Consider the following 11386-nt stretch of genomic DNA (forward strand, 5'->3'; position numbering starts at 1 on the left):
CTGTGGCTGCTCAAGGTATAAATTTGGTAAGAATGAACAAGCCTCCGATTGACAAGATTCGAAAACAAGGTAGGAGAGTTTAGAGCAAAGGTTGATGATGATCCTGAGAAAGCGGAATTCGGCTTGAAAATTCTACCCGTGTATTTGATGAGCTCTCATGTACACGAGGAATGCTTAAAGTGTCTTTGTATCACTTTTGAGAGATTGACCTACCACTGGTGGAAGACTTTGGTTGCAGTGGTGCCAAAAGAAAAAGTTACTTGGGATTTCTTCGGGAAGAATTTAGAAAGAAATACATAAGTCGCGATTTATTGATCAAAAGCGGAAGGAGTTCCTTGAATTGAAGCAAGGAAAAATGTGCATCGCAGAGTATGAGCGAATTTGTAAGACTAAACAAGTATGCCCGGGAATGTAGGCCATTATGTGTAGAAGATTTGAAGATGGGCTGAATGAGGACATTAAAGTGTTTGTAGGGATTTTGGAGTTGAAAGAATTTGTAGTATTGGTTGATCGAGCTCTTAAAGCGAAGAATTGAACAAAGAAAGAAGAAAAGGCGCTATTGAGGCTCGAGATGTCGAAAAAGAGATAAGTAAGCCATTTCAATCTCAACCAAAGAGGTCCAAAGAGACAAACCCTCGAATGAGCAGTTTCAATTGGGGATTTACAGAGATCGTGGTAGAGCATATTCGGGTCTAAAGCTCAAGCTACTTGGTGGCAAGTGTAGGTAATGTGCGACCTAGAAAGCCCGAGTGTCGACAATGTGGCGAGCAACATTATGGTGAGTGTTGGGGACGAAAGCGAGCTTGTTTCAAAAGTCTTGGTTCTCATGAGCATTTTATTAGAGACTGTCCGGAGAAGGTTAAAGAAGAAGGATTTGAGTGTTAGATGAATACCACCGCTAGTAGAGGTAGACCACCGAGAAATCTGGAGGTGGGACTAGTAGTAGAAGCGTGATGAAAGATTTAACGGCAAGATCGAAGCTAGAGCACTGCTAGAGCTTATGCTATACGTGCTCGAGAAGATGCATCATCTCCCGATGCCATTCTTGGTACATTTTCTCTTTATGATACTATTGTTATTGCATTGATTGATCTGGGTCCACCCATTCCTATATTTGCATGAATGTATCCAATAAAAAGTTGCTGTTGAATTCTTGAGTTTACGATTAAAGTGTCGAACCCTTAGGCCAATATGTGCTAGTTGACAAGGTTTGCAAGAATTGCCCATTAATGATTCAAGGTCACTTTTTCCGCCAACTTGATCTTGTTACCATTTGGTGAGTTTGACGTTATCTTGGGAATGGGTGGTTAACATTGTATGATGCTAAGGTAGATTGTAAACAAAAGACACTAGAGTTAAAATGTGAAAATGGAGAAATTTCGTGGGTTGAAACAGACGAATCAAATAAATTGTCTATGGTGATTTCGCACATGTCCGCACGTAAATACATGAGAAAAGGGTGTGAAGCTTATCGGCTTATGTAATGAATGTTGAGATGTCTCAACTGAAATTTGAATCGATACCTATAGTCTGTGAGTTTCGGATGTATTTCGGAGGAATTGCAGGTTGCCTCCAAAGCAGAGAGATAGATTTTGCCATTGATTTGTTGCTTGCATCTTGCACCGATCTCGATTGCTCCATATAGAATGGCTCATTGAATTAAAAGAATTGAAGGCTCGATTGGGAGTTAACAGACAAAGGGATTTGTGAGACCGAGTTTCTCTCCCTGGGGTGCTCCTGTATTATTCGTAAAGAAGAAGGATGGTTCAATGAGACTTTGCATTGATTACCGTCAGCTTAATAAGGTGACTATAAAGAACAAGTACCCATTGCCGAGGATTGATGATTTATTCGATCAGTTAAAGGGGGCCACAGTGTTTTCAAAGATTGATTTGAGGTCCAGTTACTATCATTTGAGAGTTAAGAGTCGATGTGCGAAAACCGCCTTTAGGACAAGGTATGGACATTATGAGTTTCGGTGATGCCTTTTGGCTTAACAAATGCTCCACCATATTTATGGACTTAATGAATCGGATTTTCGGCCATATTTGGATAAGTTTGTAGTAGTGTTTATAGATGACATTTTAATTTATTCTCGAGATGAGTTTGAACATGCCGAACACTTGAGAACTATATTGCAGATCTTGAGAGAAAAGAAACTGTTTGCCAAGTTTAGTAAAAGTGAGTTCTGGCTTCGTGAAGTCGGATTTTTGGGGCATATAGTCTCAGGTGATGGTATTCGGGTGGATCCAAGCAAGATTTCTGCGATCGTTGATTGGAAACCGCCCAAGAATGTATCTGAGGTTAGAAGCTTTTTAGGCTTGGCCGGGTATTATAGGCGTTTTGTTGAAGGATTTTCGATAATTGCCTCTCCTATGACTAAATTGTTGCGAAGAATGTTGAGTTTGAATGGGTGATAAATGTCAACGAGTTTTGAAAAGTTGAAAGCACGATTGATGAAGCACCAATTTTAGTACAACCGAGAGTCGGGAAAGGAGTTCGTAATTTATAGTGATGCATCATTGATGTGCCTTGGATGTGTGTTGATGCAAGAGGGCAAAGTAGTAGCTTATGCTTGAGGCGATTAAAACCGCATGAGAAGAACTATCCTACACATGATTTGGGCGGCATTGTTGTTTTTGCCTTGAAGATTTGGCGACATTATTTATACGGTGAAAAATGCGAATTTTTACCGATCACAAAAGTTTGAAGTACTTGATGAATCAAAAGGACCTAAATTTGCGACAATGAAGATGGCTTGAATTATTAAAGGATTATGATCTAGTGATTGATTATCATCCGGAAAAGCAAATGTAATTCTTGACGCCTTGAGCGAAAATTTCTTTTCACTTTGAGAGCCATGAACACGGGTTAGCATTGTCGATGACGGGTCAATTTTAGCAGAGATGAGAGCTAAACCGTTATTTCTCCAGTTGATTTGTGATGCTCAAAAGAATGATAGTGAGTTGCAGATCAAGAGAACTCAATGCGAATCGAGTTATGACTCACATTTTCGAGTTGGACCGGATGACTGTTTGATGTTTCGAGACGAAATATGTGCTTGAAAAATGATAAATTGATTCGAAAATATTACATGAGGCGCACAATGGTCGTTTATCGTTCACCACGGTAGCACAAAATGTATAATGATTTAAAGAAGCTGTATTGGTGGCGGTATGAAAAGGGACATTTTGAATTTGTAACTAAGTGTTTGATCATCAACAAGTAAAAGTGAACATCAAGTACCTTGAGGATTACTTTAACCAGTAATGGTGCACGAGTGGAAATGGGACAAGATTACCATGGATTTTGTAACCGGTTTGCCTTTAACTCCTAAAAAGAAGGATCTTGTTTGGGTAGTGGTTGATAGATTAACAAAGTCACCCACTTTATACCCGACGCACCGATTACTCACTTGATAAATTAGCGAATTATATATTCTTTGAAATTGTGAAGTTGCACGGAGTACCTATGTCTATAATATCGATAGAGATCCAAGATTTACCTCGAGATTTTGGAAAAAGTTACAAGAAGCTTTGGGTACAAAATTGAACTTTAGTACCGCATTTCATCCACAAACAGATGGTCAAGCGGAAAGAGTAATCCGGTACTCGAAGATATGCTTAGATCTTTGTGTTTTAGAATTTGGAGGTAGTTGGGAGAAATATCTATCTTTGATTGAGTTTGCCTACAATAACAGTTATCAATCAAGTATACAAATGGCACCATCTGAAGCCTTATATGGTCGTAAGTGTCGGACTCCTTTATATTGGACCGAGCTTAGTGAGAAAGCAGATTCACGGAGTTGATCTAGTTAAAGAAACCGAAGAGAAAATAAAAGTAATTCGGGATTACTTGAAAGTCGCTTCAGATCGACAAAAGTCATATGCGATTTAAAAAGAAAAGAGATTGAATTTCAAGTGGGTGATAAAGTGTTCTTGAAGGTGTCACCATGGAAAAGATTCGAGATTTAGTCGAAAAGGCAAGTTGAGTCCGCGTTTTATTGGGCCGTCTGAGATTCTTGAGAGAATTGGACCGATGGCATATCGGTTGGCCTTACCGGCAGAGTTAGAAAAGATTCATAACGTGTTTCATGTATCAATGTTGCGACGTTATCGTTCGATCCTTCACATGTGATTTCCCAATGAAATTGAGATTCGATCGGATATGACCTATGAGGAGGAACCAATAAAGATTTTGGCTCGAGAAGTTAAGCAGTTAAGAAACAAAAGTATAGCCTTAGTGAAAGTATTGTGGCACAGACATGGGATAGAAGAGGCTACGTGGGAACCCGAGGAAGCTATGAGGAAACAGTACCCAAACCTCTTTCTGGGTAAGATTTTCGGGACGAAAATCTCTAAAGGGGGAGAATTGTGACAACCCGAATTAGGGCCTAATCGGAATAGTGGTTTCGTGACCACAAATCCGAGATAGAAATAATTGTTTTATAAATATTTTGGGGTTTATGATATGATTGCATGATTGTGTGAAAATTTCGTGATGAAATTCTATGCCTAAAGTGTTTAAATTGAAAGTAGGGACTAAATCGAATAAGTTGCAAAATTTGCATACTAGAAATTTTAGTATGAAATTGTTTTGAAATATTTATTAGGAGGTCTTAAATAGCAATTCTACCAATTTTAAGTTCATGGACAAATTTAGGACATGGAAGGAATTTTTGGAAAGTTTAGTAGTAAGGGTATTTTAGTCATTTTGATATTAAATGAAATAAAATGGGAAAAATAACACAAAATAGTCATCTTCCCCATTTAGTTGCTGCCAAACTTCACTCTCTCCATAGCTAGGATTCTTCAACTTTCAAGCTCCATAGTAAGTGATTCTAAGCCCATTTTTAATGTTCTTTACGTTTTTGGAATCCCGGAAGCTCGATTAAGCTTATGCTAGTAATAATTTAACCTAGGGTTCATATTTGGAAAAATACCCATAGGTGAAATTTGTGTATTTTGATGTTTTATGATAGAATATGAGGTTTTAAATTGTGTTAAATAATTTGTGCTACTCGGTTTTAAGTGAAAACGAGTAAAAGCAGCATAATCGGTAAAAATACCTAATGTTCATAACTATATGATAGAGTGGGAATTTGATGTTGTTGTAGAAGAGAAAATGTTCAGCATATCATAAAACATAAGAATAAGGGCTGAAATTAAATTCCGAGCCTAGGGGCAAAATTGTAATTTTGTAAAAGTTAGGGGCAAAATGTAATTTTTCTACAATGTGATTTTGGATTGAAATAAATAGTATGAGTATTAAATGAGCTAAATGTGTTATTATAGATCAAGAAAGCGCTGAACCCGACCTCGAGCGGGGAAAGAAAAAGTTTTGGACTAAATTGCAAAATTTCCATATTTTGCACCAAGGTAAGTTGTATGTAAATATTACAATAATTTCATGTACATTCTTATATTTCAGCCTATTATATAAATATACTAGCTGATGTTAAAATATAAATTGACTATGGGAAGAATGGAAATAAATACAGAGAGAGAGATCCGGTTGAACATTGAGAGATCGAATGAAATAGAGGAGCGTAGCTAGGTCACATGTATGATGCTGAGTGCACATCATGTGTACAAGAAAGCTACGAGACACCTGTAGTAGCTAGGTCACATGCGTGATACGAGATGTATCCCATGTAGACAAGAGAGCTACGTGAAAGATAAATGTAGCTAGGTGCATGCGTGATTCCAAGTGAAGGACACCATGTAGACAAGAGAGCTACGTGAAAGATAAATGTAGCTAGGTCGCATGCGTGATTCCAAGTGAAGGACACCATGTAGACAAGAGAGCTACAAGACAAATCGGCTAGGTCGCATGAGTGGTACTAAGTGTTCCCCATGTGTACAAGAGAGCCGAACTAAATGAAGTATGATGGTGGGGTGTGTCTTTGAAACCGTTAAATATCGAGGATTGATCCGAATTGTTCAACGGGATGGTTTTGTGGTGACATTGTGGTTTGGACCTACACTTATAGTGAATGAAATGTGGTGAAAATGAATTGTGGCATATACATATATACGATAAAATGAGGTTAGCATAAAGAATGTGTGAAAGAGTGAAATTAGTATTAAAACTGTTTTTAGATGGCAGCAGTGACGTGATTTTGAAAAATCACCAAAAATAGGAGGAATATAATTAGAGGTTGAATGAGATGTGAAATTAAAGCTTAATGAGTCTACTTTCATATAAAAGAAGCAGGGCAAGCAAAGGAATTCTATATTTTGAGATATTTACAATTGTAACTGACTTGCTCAGGATGAATACGTGATCCCTGTTTCCACTTTGAAAAATCATTAAAAATTGTACAAAGCAAACTAAGAAATATAGTTTACATGCCTAAATTCCTTATTGAGACTAGTTTTAAATACAACAGACTTCAGGGTTGTTTGAGTTATGTACTGAGAGAAATTCAATTCGTAGTGGACAGAGGTCAGGCCAGTCGAGCTGTGTAACAGGGAAACTTTAACTAATAAACTGTACTAATCTGCTGAACCAAAAATTATAAAAAAATTTAGCAAGAAGATTTATGAGTCTAGATTCAGGAAATTTTACGGATATGAATTTCGAGTTTTGTAACTCGAGTTATGATTTATTTAGTGAATATGACACAGCAGAGACAGCTTAATCGAAGTGGAATAAGTAGTGAAGTTAAAGTAGACATACTTGAATTGTTGTGTAAACATGTTAGATTCTTAAATTAGTATTTACATACTACTTACTAAGCTATAAGCTTACTTCGTTTTCTCTCTTTTGTCTTATAGTGTTCTCCAGCTTGCTCAGAGTCAAGGATCGTGAAGATCTACCGCACTATCATACTTTGGGGTATTTGAACTAAATGTTTTGAATTATGGCATGTATAGTAGGCAAAAATTATTTTGTTATGTGTCATATTTGTCTAGGTTTAAAATATTAGTTCTGATTTCGACCAGTTACTTTGTACAAGCCATAAAAGTTGGCTAATATTGTTCAAGATATATGTTATACGATGCATTATCAAATGGGATGACATATTTCTATCTTGGTATATGTTATGTTCGGTAATACCTTGTATTACATTAAATGACTGATAACGGGTAAGGGTGTTACATTTATCAATTACCAATATTAACCTTTAATATAAACATATAAAATCACTTAATATAAGGCCATCTATGTCAAATTCCAATATAAATGGTTTAATAATATCATAAGGGCCTTTCATTTAATAAGCCATAGTAATTAGACACTTTTAATAAATAGAATGCAAATTTTGCATTTTACGCGATTTAGTCTTTTTTCTCAAATTGAGATGTTAAACGATAAAATTAGCTCACAAATTTTCTCACATATATACAATCATGCTGTAAACACACAAAATAATATTAAAATAATTTTTTGACTTCATATTTGTGGTTTTGAAACCACTGTTTTGATTTAGCGGAAAACAGGCTGTTACAGTATACATGGTGGCAATCAGTAACACGCCACGTATCTACCAAACAGGCCAATTTGGAATTCTTCCAAAAGGAATTCCTAATGAAATACGTCAAAAAATTATATCTCGAAGATAGGATACAAGAGTTTTTGTTGTTAAAACAGAGTAGGATATCAGTGGCTAATTATGAACGAGATTTTTTCGACTTAGTAAGTTCGTTGTTGAATTTGTGCCATCCGAAATTAAAAGTTGTAAACAATTTCTACATGGGCTACGTGATGAGTTTTAGGTACAGTTGGTATTGTATCGAATCATAGAGTTTGCTGATCTAGTTGAACGAGAAAAAATGGTAGAATAGGCTTTGGGTCTCGATAAAATGGCTGAGGTTACTCACACTGCTATAAAGCGATTTGGAGTTGCTAGCTCGTATCCACAACCTAACCAAAAAAAAAAGTTTTGTGGTAGTTGGAAATCGACTTTTAAGTTTAACCGATCTGATAGAAATCGTGATTGACAATCGACTGTGTCTATGAGTAGTGTGCGAGGTTCGTCTAGAAATATTGACATTCCAAACTGCGAGCACTGTGGAAGAAGTATAGGGGAAAATGTTGGAAGTTAAAACGAGCTTATTTTTGAAAAAGGAGAACGCTACTCCTTTTTCTTATTAGAGGTTTGTACCTACATCTAGGGGGCGTGGAACAATTCGAGGTGGTTCTATTGGCAGAGGTGGTGTTAAAAAGGGAAGCGATGTTGTTACTTATCAGTTAGAGGCCAGAGCGCCAACCCGAGCATATGTTGTACGAACCCGCAAGGAAGGTGATGCTACAAACGTTGTTGCAGATATCTTTTTATTACATTCAAAACATGTTTACACTTTGATAAATTTGAGATCTTCACACTCGTATGTTAATGCTGAGTTAGTCAAATTGGAAAGTTTAAAATTTGAGATGCCTAGAGTATCTATGGTTGTGTTAAGTCTTTGGGGTAGTTTGTATTAGTTGACTAGGTGTGTAGGCGATGCCCATTAGAAATTCAGAATGTATCTTTCCCTATTAACTTGCTGATAATGCCATTCGGTAATTTTGATCTGATTTTGGGTATGGATTGGCTTACTGAACACAGAGTGATTCTAAACTTCCGTAAAAGAAGTTTGTGGTTCAGAGTGTAGACGGTATCATGATTGATGTGAATGGTGTCTGAACGAGTGGTTTGACTCGTATCATTTCAGTAGCTAGAGTTAATAAACTTCTCAATCAAGGCTGTGAAGCTTTTCTGGCCTATGTCATTAACTCAAATTCTGGTGATAGTCAGAGCAGTAAGATTCATACTATTTGTGAATTCCCTGATGTGTTTCCCGAAGAATTACCAAGATTATCACTAGATCGGGAGGTTAAATTTGCAATTAAAGCATTTTCAGGTACGACTCCGATGTCAATCTCTCTTTATCGTATGGCACCAATAGAGTTAAAGGAATTGAAAGTGCAATTACAAGATTTATTGGTTGCAATTTTATACGCCCTAGTATATTGCCTTGGGGACTCTAATATTGTTCGTTAAAAAGAAAGATGGCTCGATGCGACTTTGTATAGACTATCGATAATTAAATAAGTTGACAATTAAGAATCGATACCCCCTACCTCGTATCAATGACTTGTTTGATCAACTAAAAGAAACTTTTGTCTTTTCTAAGATCGACTTGAGATCTGGTTACTACCAGCTAAAAGTAAAAGATAGTGACGTACCTAAAATGGAGTTCTGTATGCATTATGGCCATTATGAATTTTTGGTGATGCCTTTTGGGTTGACTAATGCCCTGACTAATGCCCTGGCGGCATTCATGGATCTCATGAACCGTATCTTCCAACCTTATTTGGATCAATTTGGGTTAGTTTTTATTGATAACATCTTAATCCGAGTATGAGCAACAACTTAGAATCATTTTGCAATTATTGCAAGAGAAACAATTATATGGAAGGCTTAGCAAGTGCAAAATTTTGGTTATTAGAAGTTGTGTTTCTAGGGCATGTTATTTCAGTAGATGGAGTTAAAGTTGATTCGAAAAAGATTGATGCCATTGTTTAATGGAAAACACTAAGAAATGTGTTAGAGGTTCGTAGTTTTCTTGGTTTAGCTAGTCATTATCGAAGATTCATAAATTGATTTTTGAAGATAGCTTTGCCGATGAAAAGGTTGTTGCAAAAGACTGTTCAGTTCATTTGGAGCAATCAATGCCAAGAAAGTTTTGAGAAATTAAAGTAGATGTTAATTGAAGCACCGGTTTTAACTTTTCCAAAATTGAGAAAGGATTTTGTAGTCTACAGTGATACTTTATTGAGTGGTCTTGGGTGTGTTATAATGCAATATGGGAAAGTGATCGTGTATGATCTCGTCAACTAAAAACGCATGAACGTAACTATCCAACGCACTACTTAGAGTTAGCTGCTGTAGTATTTGCTCTAAAGATCTGGAGACACTATCTGTACGGTGAAAAGTGTCATATTTATATTGATCACAAAAGTCTTAAATACCTCATAACTCAAAAGGAGTTAAATTTAAGACAACATCATTGGGTGGAACTTCTAAAAGATTATGATTGTGTTACTGATTTCCATCCTGGTAAAACTAACGTTATTGTTGACATGTTGAGTAGGAAGGCAGCAGTTGAATTGCGAACGATGGTTGCTTAACTTTGTATCAATGATGATGGAAGCTTGATGCCTGAGTTGAAAATCAAACTCTATTGCTTAATTAGATCTAAGTAGCATAGTTAGATGATTCCAAATTAGCAAATAAAAGAGAAATGGTTCAAAAGAGCTCAATAAAAAATTTCAGCATTGATGATTGCTATTGTTTAAGATTTCATAATCGAATCTGTGTTCCAGATATTGCAGAATTAAAAGAGATGATACTTCATGAAACTCACGATAGCCCTTTTGCCACACATCCTAGAGGAACGAAAATGTATCATGATCTGCGGGAATTGTATTGGTGGCCTGGAATGAAAAGAGAAATAGTTGAGTTCGTAGCTAAATGTTTAACTTGTCAGTGAGTTAATGCAGAACATCAAGTTTCCACAGGATTACTTCAGCCTATTTCTATTCTTGAGTGGAAATGGGAACTCATAACAATGGATTTAGTAACGAGGTTACCATTATCTTCAAGTAAGAAAAATGTTGTGTGGGTGATCGTTGATTGACTTACGAAATCGGCTCATTTCATTGTAGTCAGAACTGATTGGTCACTTCAAAAGCTTGCTCAAGTTTCCATCTAGGAAATCATTAGATTGTACGATGTTCCTATGTCGGTTACCTCTGATTGAAATCCGCGATTCGCTTCAAGATTTTGGAAACAGTTGCATGAATCTCTTGGTACGAGACTCAATTTCAGCATAGCCTTTCACCTACAAACAGACGGACAAACTGAACGTGTTATCCAGATTTTGGAAGATATGTTTCACACTTGTATAATAGATTTTGAATTAGGTTAGGAACGTTATTTACCTTTGGCTGAATTTGTATACACTAATTGTTTCCAATCAATTATTCAAATGGCTTCGTACGAAGCATTATATGGTCGTAAGTGTTGAACACCTGTTTGCTGGATGAAATTGTGTGAAAGAAAAGTTGTTGGGCTAGAATTGATTCAAGAAATGGAACATACCATTAGGATACTCCGATATAGATTGAAAACAACCTTTGTAGATAGAAATCGTACGTAGACTTGAAACACTGAAATATTAAATTTTTTGTTAGCGACGAAGTATTTCTAAAGGTTTCGCCATGGAAGAAAGTCCTGAGGTTCGGTCGAAAAGGAAAACTAAGAAAGTCCTCGTTTTATTGGGCCATATAAAATGCACGATTAATATTATGTATAAAAAAAGCAGTGCGTTTACCTGCGATTAGTATAAAAATATCAGTGGCAGTGAGATTAAATACTGTAGCGATATTGTAACAT

Source organism: Gossypium arboreum, chromosome 8 (genome assembly GCF_025698485.1).
Source record: "Gossypium arboreum isolate Shixiya-1 chromosome 8, ASM2569848v2, whole genome shotgun sequence".
Classification (NCBI taxonomy): domain Eukaryota; kingdom Viridiplantae; phylum Streptophyta; class Magnoliopsida; order Malvales; family Malvaceae; genus Gossypium; species Gossypium arboreum.